The 19238-nt window shown below is 39.1% G+C and overlaps 1 pseudogene; it reads left to right on the plus strand.

The window, feature by feature from the left end:
- LOC129473626 (actin, clone 302-like) overlaps positions 1-19238 on the plus strand; it is a 43930-nt pseudogene that overhangs the window by 14987 nt on the left and 9705 nt on the right.

Genomic DNA, 19238 nt, shown 5'->3' on the forward strand with positions numbered 1-19238 from the left:
GGGGAAAGAGATATGTGGGCCCTATAGATGGTGGGCGCCAAGCATGCAGATATGTCTGTCTTGTTGTGATGCCCAGCAAGCCTCTTTTGCAGAAGGGGATCTCAACCATCAGGTGGACAGGATGAGTAAACCTGTGGATGTCAGCCAACATTTCTTATTGCAGTACCAGGGCAAGTTGGCATTCAATGGTGGCAGGAATAGAAGTATGCAAATACCTAACAGAATGGGATTCAGTTCACAAAGGGCTTATCTAGCCAGTGCTGAATGTCAGCCTCAGAGACTGATGCTAACCCCTCAATTGAGGAAAACAGCAGCAATTTTTCCTTACCAGAGGTTACATCTACACCAAGCATGAATCAACACTTCAGCATGCCTGATCTATCAATATGGGATCTCATCACATTTCCTCAGATAAGGGACCAATTTTGCTGCAAAGGACATACAACAATTACAGGATTCACTGGTTCCACCATATATCCCATCACCCAGAAGCAGCTGGCCTAGCTGAATGATGCAGTGGGCTTAAAGGCTCAGCTAAGTGGCCCTCTCTGAGAACACATTCTGAAGGTTAGAGCATGATCCTCAATTTTGGGGTGTATGCATTGAAATAAGGACTGATATATGGTGCTCTACCTTAATGGTTAGAAAACACAGGTCTGGTAACCAAGGAAATAGAAGTGATCCCTACATGATCATCCCCAGTGACCTATTTGTGAAATTTGTTCTTCCTGTCTTCTAACCTTAGGCTCTGTTAGGTTAGAGAACATCGTTCCCAGTAAGGGCTATGTCTCCACCAGCAAAGTGAGGATTCTACTGAATTTGAAGCTGGGTCTACCACCTGGCCACCTTGGACTCCTCATGCCAGTGGATCAGAAGGGAGTTATAGTAATGTTGGGGTAAGTAAACTGCTTTTCTTTTATTTATTTATTTATTTATTAATTATTATACTTTAGGTTTTAGGGTACATGTGCACAATGTGCAGGTTTGTTACATATGTATCCATGTGCCATGTTGTTTTGCTGCACCCATTAACTCATCATTTAGCATTAGATATATCTCCTAATGCTGTCCCTCCCCCCTCCCCCCACCCCACAACAGTCCCCGGAGCGTGAAGTTCCCCTTCCTGTGTCCATGAGTTCTCATTGTTCAAGTCCCACCTATGAGTGAGAACATGCGGTGTTTGGTTTTTTGTCCTTGCGATAGTTTACTGAGAATGATGTTTTCCAGTTTCATCCATGTCCCTACAAAGGACATGAACTCATCATTTTTTATGGCTGCATAGTATTCCATGGTGTGTATGTGCCACATTTTCTTAATCCAGTCTATTGTTGTTGGACATTTGGGTTGTAAACTGCTTTTCTTGAGGGGAGAGGGTTGATACTACATAATGGGAACAGGGAGGAATATGCTTACTTGTATGTCTTCTATCTCTTTATTCTTCTGATTGCCGAGAGATTGCCTCTTTGTCTCATTTTCTAATTCACGAATTTATTCTTTAGCTGTTTCTATCCTTTCTTTATCCCATCTTTGGTGTAGTTTTCCAGCTATTATACCTCATATATTTTCATTTTTAATGATTTTTATTATTCTTCATATTACTAATAGCTTGTTACATCTCTTTTTTTTTTTTTTGAGACGGAGTCTCACTCTGTTGCCCAGGCTGGAGTGCAGTGGCGCAATCTCAGCTCACTGCAAGCTCCGCTTCCCGGGTTCACGCCATTCTCCTGCCTCAGCCTCTCCGAGTAGCTGGGACTACATGCGCCCGCCACTACGCCCGGCTAATTTTTTTTTTTTGTATTTTTAGTAGAGACGGGGTTTCACCTGGTCTCAATCTCCTGACCTCGTGATCCACCCGCCTCGGCCTCCCAAAGTGCTGGGATTACAAGCGTGAGCCACCGCGCCCGGCCTTGTTACATCTCTTTGCATTTATCATGCTTATATAAAATTCTTGTTCTATCTCTTGTAACACTTTTGTTTCAAATGGTATATCTTAAAGATTTTTGGATTTTTTGAGGTAGTTTTAAATTGCATTATTATTTTGGATTTTTAATTTAGATTTCTCTTTAAATGTTTTAATAAGTAGTGGGGAAGGGCCATAGGCCAGGTCCTAGCCTAAGCTAAGTTATCCTGATACATTTAAGGATAAGTGAGGGTCTAATGCCTGAGAGCAGATACTTATTCCTATAGACTATCTTTCAAGGTTCTCAAACTCCTATCCACAGATCTTTCCACCATTTAAAATTAGTTCTTGTGTGTGGTGTGAAATAGATTGTAAGTGCAAATAGGAGTCTAAGTTTAAAAAAAAAAAAATTATGCATAGCCAATTGTTCCAGTACCATTTGTTAAAAGGTATTTTATTTGCTTTTAAATTGCTTTGGTTCCTTTATCATAAACAATTTGCTTTATAAGCGTGGACCTATTTCTGGCCTCTCAATTCTAGCTCATTGACCTGTTTGTCTATCTTCTTGTCAATATTACACTGTCTTGATTACCAAAGCTTTGTAATAAGTCTTGAGGTGAGGTAGTGTGAGTTCTGCAACATTGCTCTTTATCAAGATTGTTTTGACTATTCTAGGTCCTTTGCCTTTTCATATAAATGTTAAAATCAGCTTTTCTATGATCCTTTTTCTGTCCTTTTTCTATAAAAATCCTGGTCTGGCATGTGATTGGGATGACAGCAGATCTACATACCAATTTAGGCAGAACATTCAAGCTTACAATATTAAGTATTCTGGTGCATGAACATGGGAAATGTCTCCAGTTTTTAAAATGAGCAAATTGAGGTTTAGAAAGCCTAAATGACTTGATAGGGTTATCGAACTGAAAGCAGCAGAAGCTTTTTAAATCTATTTACAATTCATTGACTCACCAGAATGACCTACACTGTTCTTTTCCTCTGCAAATCATATTAACTGCTACCCCATGGCATTGTAAACTTTTTTGGCTGATCTATTTCTGTCTAACATGTCTGCTTCTGCCAGATAAATTTTAAACTTATCTAGACTCAGTTGTGTTTTCTCCAGTATCTAGTTTTTGAAATAGTGTTTGTTGTTAGAATTAAATAATTTAAATAATATACATTCTAACCTAGCGATTCCATTTTTGAAAAATGTATCCTGTCAGAGATGCACAAAAAGATTTTGGTATGACAATGTTTATCATAGTCTTAATACTAATACTTCCCACTAGGAAACTGTCTAAGTGTCTCATAAAAGGAAATGATTAAGAATATTTGGTATTTTTATATGATGGCTACTATTCAGCCATTATAAACCACATATTCAAAGAATGTTTAATAATATGTGGGAATTCCTATGATAAAATATTTGAAAACAGGATATAAAGCTATACAGATGTTTTTTGACTTAAAGTGGGGTTACATCCTGATAAACCCATTGTAAATTGAAAATATCATAAGAGGAAAATGGATTTAATACACCTAGCCTACTCTACTTCAAATGTGCTCAGAACATTTATATTAGCCTATGATATAAATGATTAGTTGGGCAAAATCATCTCTCAAATACTGTTTTGTAATAAGGTAATGAATATCTCATGCAATTTGTTGAATACTGTACTGAAACTGAAAAACAGAGTGTTTGTATGGGTACTTGAAGTATGGTTTATACTGAATGCGTTTCACTTCTGTAACATCATAAAATAAAAAAAAAGTAACTCAAGGACCATCTGTACATGTATAGAAGAATCCTGGTATTAACAGTATTCCTGAATTTTCTACTCTTGCCTATGTAGCTTCCTGTGATCTTTCTTGTTATTTCGGGGGCATATTTCCATAATCACCTCAATTCTCTGTGTAAGAGACACATGGCAAAGATGGCATAAACACAAACACTGTCCACCCCCAGTGATTTTGTCACAAGGCAATTCTGTTGTAATTGAACCAGGGTGGGTGGTGTGATGGGGGACTGGTGTAAGTCCTGGAATCCAAAGGCACAAAGGCATGAGAACCAGAAACTTCAATGTCCAAGGGCAGAAGGAGATGAATGTCCCAGTTCATAAAGACTGAAAAGAGGAAAATTGGCCTTTCTCTGTCTTATGTTCTATCTGAGCCCTCATCGGACTGGAGATGCCTGCTCTCATTGGTGAGGGCAGATCATCGTCTTTACTTAGTCTAACAATTCAAAATGCTAATCTCTTCTGGAGATACTGTCACAGACACACCCAGAAAGAATGTTTCAGCAGCTACCTAGGCATCCCTTAGCCCAGTCAAGTTGACACATAAAATTAACCACCACACCCATAAAGTGCATTCAGAACTCTGACCTCATCCTATGCCTTTTAGATGCTATTCTGTCTCCCTCATATCATGTTTTTTATTCTACTGTGTAGTTTGTGAAAAACAATTTTCTTAACTCCCATGATTAAGGCCATTTCATGGCATTTAATTTCCCCTATGGGATCTTACCATCATTGGGTAGAACATCCAGTGTGATGTGTTTTGTACCCCAGAGCTGGCCATATAGATTTCTGTTTCTACAAGTGATGCTAGATAAATCCTATGGCATTTTAGATAATGGCTATATGACCTTACTGGGAGCACTGTTTGCACCCAAATGATGAATTATCTTCACCGATATAACAATGAGGAAATATCCCCCAAAATAAGCAGGACCAACTTTATCTCAGGGTTCTCATATCTCCTATTCATTCGTTCATAATTTTCCAGAGAAATTAGATTTATTATTTCAATGTCCATAACATCAGAGTTAGAAAGATAAAGAAGCTATGCTTAGAGGAAGGTAAAAATGAAATTGGGGCATAAGTAATGCTCACACATGAAAACAGGTAAGTTATTCATTACAGTCACTGGCTCAATGAGATAGAAGAAACTCTGTGGGTACTATCTGATAAGGACTAAGTAAAGAAACTGGCAAAGATGAGTGTGAGTATTTGAATGGGACATGATGTGGGGTAAGTGGATTTGCTGCTGTATTTTCCCTACTGCTTTAGCTCTTAGGTTGTGCAAATGTCTGTTATAAAGAAAAAGTATAACTACAGTATAAATTCAGCAAGGAGTCATGTGGAATCCCGAAAATGACCTGGAAGTGATCCTCTGACTACATTCCATTCCTATTCCTCCACACTGGCAGTATTCCAGGACCTGAAAATCATGACTTGCTTTGGAACTTGGCAAAATCCCCCTGGAGGAAGCTACTACTCATTGATTTAAAATGGACAGAAAGTCCGTTTCAAACACTTGCTTAAGCAGTTTTCCTCCTATTAATTTATTTACTTCTTACAATGATCCAGTGAAGTGGGTACCATCATCCATCTCGTTTTATGTATGAAGAAACTGGCCTAGGGATATTAAACTATTAATAGATATAAATTCTAACCTAGAAATTCCATTTAAAAAAATTTATTCTGTCAGAGAGGGGAACAAAGATTTTAGTATGACAGTATTGATTATTGTCTTATTACTAATACTCCCCATTGAGAAACAACCTGAGTGTCTCAAAAAAAGAAACGATTAAGAACATTTGGTATTTTTATATGATGGCTACTGTTCAGCCATTATAACTTGCCTAGTTTGCATAGCTAAGAGCTGTCAGAGCTGGGGTTTGAACCTAGGAATTTCTTTTTTGTGAAGTCCACACTTTCAGCTATAGCCTGTCTCCAATTACATGCAATACATCATATGATGTTAATAGCACAAAGAAAAATTTTAAAGAAATTTATTAGCTTGCATTTTATCTGTCTATTTACAGTTACAGTGTTTTCTTCTTTCTTGAAATGACTAGTTCTCAATTTAGCAATATCCTGGGGATGAATTTAGGAATTCCATAGTCCCATTGCTACATATTTTACTTGGACTTACTACTTACAGCAAAAGACTAAAAATACAATAGGGCAAGATACATTATTTTCGGTTGTTAAGCCATGTAGTCCAGTGAAAAGAAAATCAAGAAATATAACCTTAATTCCTTCTACGATATTTCCCCTCGTTCCTGAGCAAGCATGGTGCTTCCAGAAAAGCAATCATATTCGCAGCTATAGATGAAGTAACATAGGAGAGAAATTTAGTCTGGATACTTCCTTGTGATGCTTTGCCTCACTATTTCCTTCAAAGTTTTAAGGACCAAACTCAGGAGTCCCTTCCTCCAGGAAGCCCCTTCCTCCCGCAGCTCTACCTGATTATGTGCCACTCCTCCACACTCCCAGAGTGCTCTGCACTCTTCCGTCATTGCACTCGTACTGTAATTGTTGGTTAATATGCCGAGGAACTGAGACTGAGCCTGATGAACTGTGCATGCCCAACGGCTGTCTGGTAAAATACTACAAGGCTACAGTAACCAAAACAGCATGGTACTGGAACCAAAACAGAGACATAGAGCAATGGAACAGAACAGAGCCCTCAGAAATAATGCCACGTATCTACAACTATCTGATCTTTAACAAACCTGACAAAAACATGCAATGGGATAAGGATTCCCTATTTAATAAATGGTGCTGGGAAAACTGGCTAGCCATATGTAGAAAGCTGAAACTGGCTCCCTTCCTTACACCTTATACAAAAATTCAAGATGGATTAAAGACTTACATGTTAGACCTAAAACCATAAAAACCCTAGAAGAAAACCTAGGCAATACCATTCAGGACATAGGCATGGGTAAGGACTTCATGTCTAAAACACCAAAAGCAACAGCAACAAAAGCCAAAATTGACAAATGGGATCTAATTAAACTAAAGAGCTTCTGCACAGCAAAAGAAACTACCATCAGAGTGAACAGGCAACCTACAGAAAATTTTTGCAACCTATTCATCTGACAAAGGGCTGATATCCAGAATCTACAATGAACTCAAACAAATTTACAAGAAAAAAACAAACAACCCCATCAAAAAGTGGGCAAAGGACATGAACAGACAATTCTCAAAAGAAGACATTTATGTAGCCAAAAAACACATGAAAAAATGCTCATCATCACTGGCCAGCAGAGAAATGCAAATCAAAACCACAATGAGATACCATCTCACACCAGTTAGAATGGCCATCATTAAAAAGTCAGGAAACAACAGGTGCTGGAGAGGATGTGGAGAAATAGGAACACTTTTACATTGTTGGTGGGACTGTAAACTAGTTCAACCATTGTGGAAGTCAGTGTGGCGATTCCTCAGGGATCTAGAACCAGAAATACCATTTGACCCAGCCATCCCATTACTAGGTATATACCCAAAGGACTATAAATCATGCTGCTATAAAGACACATGCACACGTATGTTTATTGCGGCACTATTCACAATAGCAAAGACTTGGAACCAACCCAAATGTCCAACAACGATAGACTGGATTAAGAAAATGTGGCACATATACACCATGGAATACTATGCAGCCATAAAAAATGATGAGTTCATGTCCTTTGTAGGGACATGGATGAAACTGGAAACCATCATTCTCAGTAAACTATTGCAAGGACAAAAAACCAAACACCGCATGTTCTCACTCATAGGTGGGAATTGAACAATAAGAACACATGGACACAGGAAGGGGAACATCACACTCTGGGGACTGTTGTGGGGTTGGAGGAGCGGGGAGGGACAGCATTAGGAGATACACCTAATGCTAAATGACAAGTTAATGGGTGCAGCACACCAACATGGCATATGGATACATACGTAACAAACCTGCACATTGTGCACATGTACCCTAAAACTTAAAGTATAATAATAAAAAAAAAAGTTTACTAAATGAATGGATGAGTGAATGAGGGAATGCGGAGGACAGGGGGATGGAGAGATCCAGAGTTAAATTACCATGTTAGGTTTTAAACTTTGGTGTCTTCTGAGGACAAGGACTGTGCTTCATTCATAGCACCAAGCTTGGCACATTAGCCTTGTTCAATGTTCTGAGATGACTATTGTTTAATATGCGAGGGTGAAAACTATCACTATGTTAAATGAGGTGTATATATGAATGGTTTCCCTTAGGTGGAAGCTATGCCTTCCCAACAGCTTTTCTACCAACTCTTTTTATTCTTAGTAAAAATATCTGAACTGTTTCCAGGATGAGAGGTTGACATGTTTGACAGAATGAATTTTGGGAAGAACAACTTATGTTTGGATAATAATGAATAGCCCAGTTCATGCTGTATTAAGTCCAGGTGGAGAAGTAGTGAGAGGAGAGATTAAAAAGACAATTGTGGAATGCTCTAATAGCCACTCAGCCTGACTAATTTGTATTTTGTTCTGGAGACAAAAAGGAACCAAAGAAAGCTGTTGGGTTATAAAGTAACAAGAGCACGTATTTACTATAAAAGAGATTTTTTAAAAAGACACTTAAATGAGTTTATTATCTGTTTGAAATAAGGTGCTGGACTTGGTAACTCTATTGGTAACCACTTTTTTTCACCCTAAGAAACGTCTCAGTGCTTGGCATATTGTAGGAACTCAATAAATGAGTACATGAATGACATCAGAAAATTACCTACTGCAATAAATAAATAAGTAAATTCACCACTAAGTGTGGTGGCATGCACCTGTAGTCCCAGCTACTTGGGAGCTGAGGTAAGAGGATTACTTGAGCCCAGGAATTGAAGCCCAGCCTAGACAACATAGTGAGACACCCCCCTATGTCAAACAAAACAAAACAAAACAACTTTTCATAAGCCTTGTTGCTATAAAAAAATCAGAGGAATAATGTTAATGTGTTTTTTGACCAAAAAGATAGAGTAGATAGGAAATGTAAGCTCAGTGTAATAATCTGAAGATGAATCTGTCAGTGATATATCAAGCCAGGAAAGAAAGGACAGTATAGGGGAGCAGTCAGCAAACGTTTTCTGTTAGAGCCAAATAGTAAATAATAAGCTATGCAGACCCCAGACTGTCTCTATTGCATATTCTTCTTTGTTTTTTCTTTTTCTTCACAACTCTTTGAAAATGTAAAAACATTCCTAGCCCAAAGACTGTATAAACACAGGCTTCATGCCAGATTTTGCCCATGACTTCTGCTCTAAGACTTTGGGCCACTAATAAACCTTTTCTTGATTCTTCTCCACCCTTTCTGTTTATATAATGATTAATCTCTTTTTATGGGTCATAGTAGATTTCAAATTTTGAGAGGAACACTTTAATTGTACTAAAAGTCAACATTAGTAACCTTATGAAAATATAATAAATAAATTAGTTAACCTCAGGGACAGAATCCCTCCCAAACAGGAAGCAAAGAAGCAAGAGAAATGTGAGTCTTTTAAAGGTCCTCATAAAGAAGGAGGAGAAAGAGACAAAGAAGATATGAAAACAGAAAGGGCAGCATCACAGATGAAAACCAAATTAACCCAGTGCTACTTATTAAAAGCTCCCAAGTGTTTACTTTAAAAAGAAAATAGGGAATTAATTGTATTGGCTGAATTTTGACCTGGAAATAAATACTCTTTCTTCTGATCCCATCCAAACAATCCCATTTCATAGAATCATGGAATATATTTTCACAGGATGCTGTTTTATAATAAGATATTTTTAACTTATTTTATAAATCAGCTCTGAGTGAAGAAGCTGAACCACAAGACTGTGTAAGTTTGCCCCAAATCAATTCCAGTTTCACAACTTATTTCATAAAAATAGTAGATAGAAAAGAGCAACCTATCCCTTGTCATAACATTTTAATAAACAGTGGGTTCACTGACCTCAACTTTTTGGAAAATGCTGTGGGCAAGAGAGAAGGTATTTTGGTTGGTGACCTTGATATTCCTCCTTGGATTGGCTGTTCAAAGAAAATAAATATAGAACTCAGATGTATTGTGGAGCTGGTCCCTTCCTTTCATCCCATTTTGAAAATCCTGAATATATATTCTTGAGTTGGTTGACCGTTCAGGATGGTGTTGATACCTCGGAGTTTCTCTGGCCTAAGGACAGAAACAAGTGAGGACTAATATGATGGGATGCTTCGGAAGAAGCCCCCAAACCACGAATCTCTTTGAGGAGAGAGGTGATAGTGCTCCTGAGGGAATTTGAATTTCAAGGCCCTCCCTGGATTATTTTCTCAGTTTGAAACATTTAGAGAGGAGTGCAAATAAAATTTCTGAAAGCAAACAGCCTGAAGAACAGACTGATTATCATGAGAAATGTGGAAAAAGAGAATGGAGGAGAAATAGAGAAAAAATATCCCCTGCTTAGAGCACTCTCTAGTTTAAACTCATTTTTTATAGAGGTTGGTGATTTCAGCTTTTTTTTTCAGTGAATGGCTCAAGTGCAGGTGTTTGTATAAATATATGGGTGACCCAGGTGGTTGATTAAGAGAGAAACCATAAAGAAGTTCAAGGCTTGCATTGGAAACTTTGAAGACGCAATAGTAAGATATAGCAATTTTGCATATCCTTTATTTTTTCTTTTTGAGATGGAGTCTTGCTCTGTTGCCCAGGCTGGAGTGCAATGGTGTGATCTCGGCTCACCGCAATCTCCGCCTCCTGGGTTTAAGCGATTCTCCTGCCTCAGCCTCCCGAGTAGCTGGTTTTACAGGTGCCCACCACCATGCTTGGCTAATTATTATTTATTATTTTTGAGACGGAGTCTCGCTCTGTCGCCCAGGCTGGAGTGCAGTGGTGCGATCTTGGCTCACTGCAACCTCTGCCTCCCGGGTTCAAGTGATTTTTCTGCCTCAGCTTTCTGAGTAGCTGGGATTACAGGCACCTGCCACCACGCCTGGCTAATATTTGTATTTTAGTAGAAATGGGGTTTCACCATGTTGGCCAGGCTGGTCTCTAACTCCTGACCTCAGGCAATCCACCTGCCTCGGGTTCTAAAGTGCTGGGATTATAGGCGTGAGCCACTGCGCCCAGCCCCGAATATCCTTTTGATTAGAGAAGAAGTATAGATTCCTGGGAAATATCTGACTTCTCATCTGTCCTTCAAAAACCATTCAGGCATAGATGATTATTCTAAAATGCCCTCAAGCAGTAAGAAGCTATAAAGCTTTATCATAATAGCTTGAGAAAATAGCAGAGAATTGCTTTGAGGGTGTTGGAGATATGTCTTGAATAGAAAGGAGAAACAGGAAGAAAACATAAAACAGTAAAGGCAGAAGCTGTGGAAGAGAATGTGAGCGCAAGTCCTTCCTGGCTTGGCTTCTTCCCTGTCCCATCTGGTCCTGTCATCAGCAGCATCACAGAGGGGCCATGCTTTTCTGTTGCATGTCTTAAGCGTGCATTTAAAATTGCATGGACTAACTGAGCCGTAGTAAACCAGGCTGAGACTTGGCTAAAGTCATATAGTCCAAAGGACTCCATGGAAGTAAGAGTGACCTTCCTAGAAGCTGTCTAGAGCACAAAGGAGTAGGTTTTAATAGCCGTTACTTCTGATTTGGGGTGAAAAAAGATCCTTTAGGATTAATTAGATATTAGAATTTGTTTAAGTATATTGTAATACTTTGTTCAATTTATCAATATTAACTTATTTAATTCATTTTCTTATTTCATTTACAAATGAGCTAAGTGAAGCACAGAAAAATTCAGTAACGCCCCTAAAGTCACACAGCCGACAAGTGACAGAGCCAGAATTAAAATCCAGGCATTTTGACTATAGAATTCATGCTCTAAACCAGGGCTTCTCAGCCTTGGCATTATTGTTGTTTCTGTCTGAACAGTTCTTAGTTGTGGGGCTGTCCTGTGCACTGCAGGATGTTGGCAGCATCCCTGGCCTCTACCCACGAGATGCATAGCACCCACCGCCGAGTTGTGACAACCGAAAACGTCTCCAGACATTACTAAATGTTCCCTGGGAGGGCAAAAACTGACCCCCTGGTTGAGAATCACATCTCACTCTGCTGCCTATCCTTGCTCTAGAGTGCCATTTTTTGGGGAAACCTTTCCAAATCATCCTCCTCTGTCAAGGATGGGTCAAATGCCCCTCTGTGTTTCCATAGCATGTAATACTAATAGTTACTGATATTTATTGAGTTCTTACCATGTTCTAGGTGACACTTAGCTTGTCATATGTATTTGCTTGTTTAGTCCTCACAAGAAACCTACCTGGTAGGTCTTACTATTACCTATTTCTACAAATGAGAAAATAGATTTACCAAAATCAAGATCTGGCCCAGGGTCACAGAGCCAGAACCCCCAAACCAGGATCCATATAGAAGTCTGTTGCTTTCCAGCGTGTGTGCTCTGAACCATCTGCTGTCTTCTTCTGTCAGTCCCTGGCTATATCTCGGCCTCCTCTACTGGTCTGTGAGTTCTTAGAGAGTAGAGACCAGTGTGTCCCTAACACCCACCACACAGCCCAGTAAGTGGCACACACTCAGCTCCATGTTTCTTAGGCAAGTAAATAGATTAAAACCTAGTAGCCCCAAAGGGGAAGATTGTGTAAAGCACACACAATTTCCCCTCACGAGGGAGGGCTCCCATTCCATTGGCAGGAAATGGAGTGTCCAGGACCTTGATGGGCTCTAATATCAGAATTTTCTGCAGTGGGAAAACTGTGAGAATAATGTGGAATGTGTATGTTTGAATGTTTTAAAGCATCTCTTTAAAATTAATTTAAATGGCTCAAGAGAGAGGACACAATTAAACAGACTGCTCATTCTTCCTAAAAATGAAAAACATACAGATCTTTAGGGTTACATACGCTCATCCTCAAATAATTTAATAAATTACATCATCCCAAATAAAATTTATGGGCAAATATTATTTAATAAAATGTAACACAGAGGTAATAAAACTTACTAATGTCTAGAAATGAAACGTTATGTTAAATATTAGAACCTCAGCACAAGAAAGGATGTAGAGATGGCTTCTGGGCCTTCAGGACAGGGCTGTTGCCAAACGCCTCATCACACACCAACTCGTTGCTTCTCCTCAAGATCCTACCTACCTCTTCCTCAGCTGACAAGTTCAAAGAAAGAACACGCACCTTGGAGCTGTCACTGACTTGAGTCTTGGCTCTGCCACTTATTATATGAGTAATATTAGGCAAGTCTCCACTTCAGTGGGTTCATTTCTTTATCTGTAAAATGGGAAAATTTGCATTATCTTTTTCTTGACTTTTTTGCTGTGTTTTCATAAGGTTAAATAATAAAGAAACATATTAGTTATGTTTTAAAAAATTACTTCCTTCTATTTTAACAGAGACTTTAATTCTACTGGCATGGGTGGAAGTGGTTACTGGATAGAATGTTTTTCAGGCAGCTTTATGAGAGCCATCATGGAGCTTTGTGTTCCTTTCTGGGCGGTTCTATTTTTGTGCTTGTCATCAGTTCCCCTCCCAGACACTACCAGCCAGAAAAAGGCACTGCTGGGGAGGGCATGAAACAACCACTAATGGAGGCATTCATCCAAGGAGGGTTACACTGTGCTCTCTCCTGTCCCCAGCACCCACAGGTCCCGAGACTGAAGGAAATGTGATTGTTGGCCTGGAGGGAACAAGGGAACCATTAAGCTTGTGAGCAGAGGATGTCTTTGAGACGCAGGAAGGGGTAGTCCAGTCTTGCTTGCTTTCATGGCTTAGATCATGTGGTGGTTTATGAGCCAATTGTGTGCACATGTGCCTTCAGGTTTTTTTTTGAGTCTTGGCTCTGCCACTTACTGTATGAGTAATATTAGGCAACTCTCCACTTTGGTGGGTTCATTTCTTTATCTGTAAAGAAGGTTTTTTTAGTCCACACTCTTTGGGTGACTTCTTTTGCCACCATTAACTTGATTCTGGAGCCATTGCTTTTGCTTGGGCAAGGTCAGTTTTGCTGCACTTAGGAACAGTTATACTCTCCATTTCTCTTACCCTTTCCTGCTTTCTGCCTTACGTCATTCAACATGAACTGGGGATCTATTTGAATTTTTAAAAGGGAGGTTTTACAACTTATTTTCATGTCTAAGTACAGCACTCTGTTTTAGTGGGAGGATCTACAGCAGACTAGGAAATGGGCTAACAGTCTTTGTTTCTGAAGAGATGGAAAATCAGCTGTATATATTGCTAGAATTATAAAAATTATTTTTCTAGTTTCACATATACTGCTGTTTTTCTCAATAGAAGTTAAAGGATGTATTTAAAATATTGCTCAACCCTCATTATTAGGACTTTTGGAATCTTAAAAAATTCTCTATATTTGTTTGTTTTTTTCAGAAGATGTAGAGAAAGATCTTTCTTTTCTGGGAGATAATGATAAAAGGTGTTTGCATTCATACACATGTACAGACCCAGGCAAAGCCTGCCACACAATATGTATCCAGGCCTTGGAATGGAGTCACTTCTCTCCAAGTAAAAATTTTTTCTTCCCAAGAGAACATTCATTGTTATTGCCCTCAATTGGGAGTTGAGAGAGCCATTTCTTCTCCAGCTACCAGGAGACTTGAACAAATTTCCTATTTATTTGCACATCCTGGGACTTAGAACCACCAATCCCTAGAGAAAGAAAAGAAGAGAACATTGTGAAAAATTGTGTCACAAGGATTAACTGCCAGGCAGAGGTTTACTGGCTCTTATTTCTCTCAATCTTATTGGAGAATTAGCAATCCAAACAAAGTCTAGGAACGCACCTGGGTTTTGTTAGTGGTTTTCATTCTGTGGGTTGTGACTGGTTAGCAAGTATTGAAATCAACTTAGCCTGACTCACTTTGGTCAATGACTTCTCTGGATGGAGATTCTGAAGCCAAAGCTGATTGAAGACACCCAGCCTAGACTAAGAAGCTGACTCCCATTTGATTAGATGTCCCAATTTCTATAGGCATATCTCTGAGAGTGTTTTTCAACTTGAGGTTGTGGTTCATTGTTTGTTAAATTCATTTAGTAGTTGGCAACTATGTTTTAAAAATGATAAAATAGAATACAATGGATCATTATAGAAAATATCAGAGTACATCACACATAGCAAGGATAGGTATTTTATTAAACTCTGTTTCAGTTTATACACACACACACACACACACACATCCAAACACACATATATGTATTTGTGCACTGAGTCTCAATGTAAAATGCATTTCCAGTTATGGGTCCCAATATAATAAACAAATGATAAAATCAGATGGGACAGGGAAGAAGATGCAAAAAATGTCCTTACTAGGCTAGCAACTCTTTAGGCTCCCCAAGCCCACTTTCAAATCTGTAGTCTTCTTTTTATAGGCTGGTGGTGGATGATGCAGTAAAGGTTACAGGCCTAGTTTTGCTATTTTATAACTAAGTTCCATGAGGAAGGCACTTAGTACCTTACTTTAGAATGTGACAGTACATCTCTTCTGTTACTTTCAGAATCGAGGTCTTAAATGAATTTTTCAGACAACAGAAATACAGAGACTATGCCACGCACCAGCAGTACAAAATAAACAAAACTCTTGGAATAGCTACCTGATGGGGCAATTTCATAATGTCCTAGTAACTGCTTTCCCCACAGAAGGGAAGAGCCACTTTTCGAAGACAAGTAGAAGTGGGAATTTCTGAAGTGGCCTCCAGGAAGCTGAAAGGGACAATGTTGGATGAGAGCAAGCAGCCATTTGTGAATTCTCACCTACAATTGCCTTCCTCATAGCCCAGACTAGAATCTGAAGCTTAAATGAATCATATTAAAGGAAATAAACTTAACTCACAGATAGGTGGAGGTGTGGACATGGTGAACTCCCCAAAAAACTATTAGTCAAGCAAAGCTAAGTTTATGCGATCCCCTGCAGTAAAGGCAGATACCACTTTGACGGACTTCAGAGTGTGTCAGAGGGGAGGTCAAGAGAAGTTATTGGAAGGGTTTTGTTGTCTGGGGTCAAGTGGTTTAAGATGGGTCTTTCAGCCGGGCGTGGTGGCTCACGCCTGTAGTCCCAAATCTTTGAGAGGCTGAGGCGGGTGGATCACGAGGTCAGGAGTTCAAGACTAGCCTGGCCAAGATGGTGAAATCCCGTCTCTACTAAAAATACAAAAAATTAGCTGGACATGGTGGCGGGCACCTGTAATCCCAGCTACTCGGGAGGCTGAGGCAGAGAATTGCTTGAACCCGGGAGGCAGAGGTTGCAGTGAGCTGAGATCATGCCACTGCACTCCAGCCTGGGCAACAGAGCAAGACTCTGTCTCAAACAAAACAAAACAAAAACAAACAAACAAAAACAACGATGGTCATTCAACACAAAGAACTGATTGAGAATTGGACAAATTTTATGTCGTCATATAATTTGGATTGGTAGGTGCAACAAAGCATGAGTTTTGAAGTGAGTCTTGATAGTAAACTGCTGTTTGGTTAACGAGCTGGTTCCTAGGTGAGCAGTCTATTGTCTCGGTAAGAGAACCGCTTCTCCATTTCAACAAACTCTTTGTCCAGATAGATGTGCTTGCAGGAATTTACACAAACAGTCAAGTTAGTTATTGGTTATAGACTTATTTTCCTGGGCGATAGTTTTCTGGAACACATACTTAAGCATGTTGACTCATGAGTGAAAAGGTTTACTTACCTTCATCACTGAGAAGTTGCTAAAAGTCAGAATCTCTAGCCATAAGTTCATTAGATTTGTTTTATAGTTAATTTCCATCCTGTCTAGTGTTTTTGGAATATTGGAGTTATTAATGATGTGCTGTTAGTTACTACTAGTGTTTAAAAATTAGGTGGAGAAAAAATGTGAAAGAAAAATATTTGCAATGGGAATTAGGTTGTTGAATTTTTTTTTTTCTTTTTGAGACAGAGTCTCGCTCTGTCACCCAGGCTGGAGTGCAGTGGCACAATCTCAGCTCACTGCAAGCTCCACCTCCCAGGTTCACTCGGTTCTCCTGCCTCAGCCTCCTGAGTAGCTGGGACCGCAGGCAGCCGCCACCACACCCAGCTAATTTTTGTGTGTGTGTGTGTGTGATAGAGAATGAATGAGAAATGCTATTTGCCTGGCATAGTACTGGTGCAGTATAAACACTGGTATATGAAAACATTGGTATATGAAATTTTTTGGTAGAGATGGGGTTTCACCGTGTTAGCCAGGCTGGGCTCAATCTCCTGAACTCGTGATCTGCCTGCCTCAGCCTCCCAAAGTGTTGGGATTACAGGCGTGAGCCACCGTGCCCGGCCCAGGTTGTTGAATTTTATTGATGTTTGTAAATTATTGAAAATTTCCATATAAGATAGGGAAAATAAGATAAAAATGTAGTTATGTGTTTTAAAACATAGCAGTATTTATAGTTTATGTATTATCCAGCAGATTGCTTTTTATCAGTTAATAATCAGTTAAGAGATTTATAAACATACTGTTAACAATTATATAATTACATATAAAATATAATATTTATAAATATGTAAGTATATTCATATTTGTATATGCAGTCAGTATTTTGGACTTATGATGAAATCAATGCACAGCTTTATTCTTGACTCCTGCCATCCCTTTAAACTTTATCACTGGAGATAATCCTCCCAGGCACTGGATGAAAGTTTGGCAGAACCTGTGACTGTCCTGCTTGCTCTTAGGCAACTGACATTCCTATGGTGACTTTAAGTGGCAAATCCAGGTTTGCTTCTGAAATGCTGGTGACTGAGTTCTGAAATGTTGGTGTTCAGCTACAAATATTGTAGATGGAAACTGGTAATTTTCATTAAAGTGGGTGAGTATAGTTCCCATGGCTCTTATTTTAAAGGAGCAGGTCTGTCTCTAAGGGTTTGAGACCTCCTTGCTATTTCTTCTCTTGTCTTCTGATTTCCTCTGTTCTTCCCACAGTGTCTTCCCCACCTGTCTTTTCAATCTAGTCCTTAAGTAAGGGGTCAGGTGATCAACTCAACTGGTATTTTTAAAACTTATTTTTACCTCCTTTTGCTAAATCAATTTTTCCCAAATCTTTCTAAGATAAATCTTGTATCACGTCATAGAAGCAGTGTAGCATGTATGAGAATTAGCTAATAGAATTTAGAATCAGATGGATATGGGTATGAAGGCTCTGGTTCTTATTGTCTTCGTAAGCTGGAGATAGTATTTTGGAAGAATGATATAAAAAATGAGAAGTGTGTGTGTCTGTGTGTGATAGAGAATGAATGAGAAATGCTACTTGCCTGGCATAGTACTGGTGCAGTATAAACACTGGTATATGAAAACATTGGTATATGAAATATAAACACAATTTAGTTATTAATTATTCTAGGAAATTACCTTATTATTTGCATTTGAAATCCACAGATAATACAAGTATAATCAATTAATTGATCAAGTAGCTGGTGATTTAATGAATGTTTTTCTTGTCTCAGCAGTGTGCAGCGGGTAAGAGTCAAAGATTCAGCATCCCTGTTCTGATCGAGCTCCCTGTTTTGTTAGAGAAATTAGACATATGCAGAAAAACAATTAGATTATAGAACATTACAAAAGGGAATATAATCAAAAGGTACATTTTGTGAAACAGGAAATGTTTTATAAGAACAGTGGCAAGACTGACCCATTTACCTTTAGCTGACTGTCACTTTCCTTATCATCTCAGGTTTTAAGAAAATCAGCAGTTGTATTTCTTAGGAAGTATTAAGCTGCAAGTAGCATTATTCTCAACTCAAGGTAACTAAATCAATGGGATTTCTTCTCTCACTTAAAAGTAAGCCCAGGGTGGATAGTTCCAGGTTTGGCTATGTCAGGAACATAACCACATTATTGCGAATCAAGCTGCATTGTTTTCTTTCTGTTCAGGCATCCTCAGGCTTGTACCCCCATGACAGTTGGCTGCCACAGTTCCAGACATCTTATCTTCCCTCCACCTCCATAGGCTAAACAGTGTTCCCCCAAAAGATATCCACATCCTAATCCCTGTGTATTAGTCTGTTTTCACACTACTGATAAAACATACCCAAGACTGGGCAGTTTACCAAAAAAAAAAAAATGGTTTAATGGACTTACAGTTCCATGTGGCTGGGGAGGCCTCACAAACATGGTGGAAGGTGAAAGGCATATGTCACATGGTAGAAGACAAGAGAAGAGAGCTTGTGCAGGGAAACTCCCCCTTATAATAACCATCAGATCTTATTAGACTTACTCACTATCATGAGAACAGCACAGGAAAGACCTGCTCCCATGATTCAATTACCTCCCACTGGGTCCCTCTTACAACACGTGGGAATTCAAGATGAGATTTGGGTGGGGACACAGCCAAACCATATCATTCCACCTCTGGCCCCTCCCAAATCTTGTGTCCTCACATTTCAAAACCAATCATGCCTTCCCAACAGTTCCCCAAAGTCTTAACCCATTTCAGCATTAACTCAAAACTCCACAGACCAAAGTCTCATCAGAGACAAGACAAGTTCCTTCCACCTATGAGCCTGTAAAATCAAAAGGGACTTAGTTACTTCCTAGATATAA

Source organism: Symphalangus syndactylus, chromosome 23 (genome assembly GCF_028878055.3).
Source record: "Symphalangus syndactylus isolate Jambi chromosome 23, NHGRI_mSymSyn1-v2.1_pri, whole genome shotgun sequence".
Classification (NCBI taxonomy): domain Eukaryota; kingdom Metazoa; phylum Chordata; class Mammalia; order Primates; family Hylobatidae; genus Symphalangus; species Symphalangus syndactylus.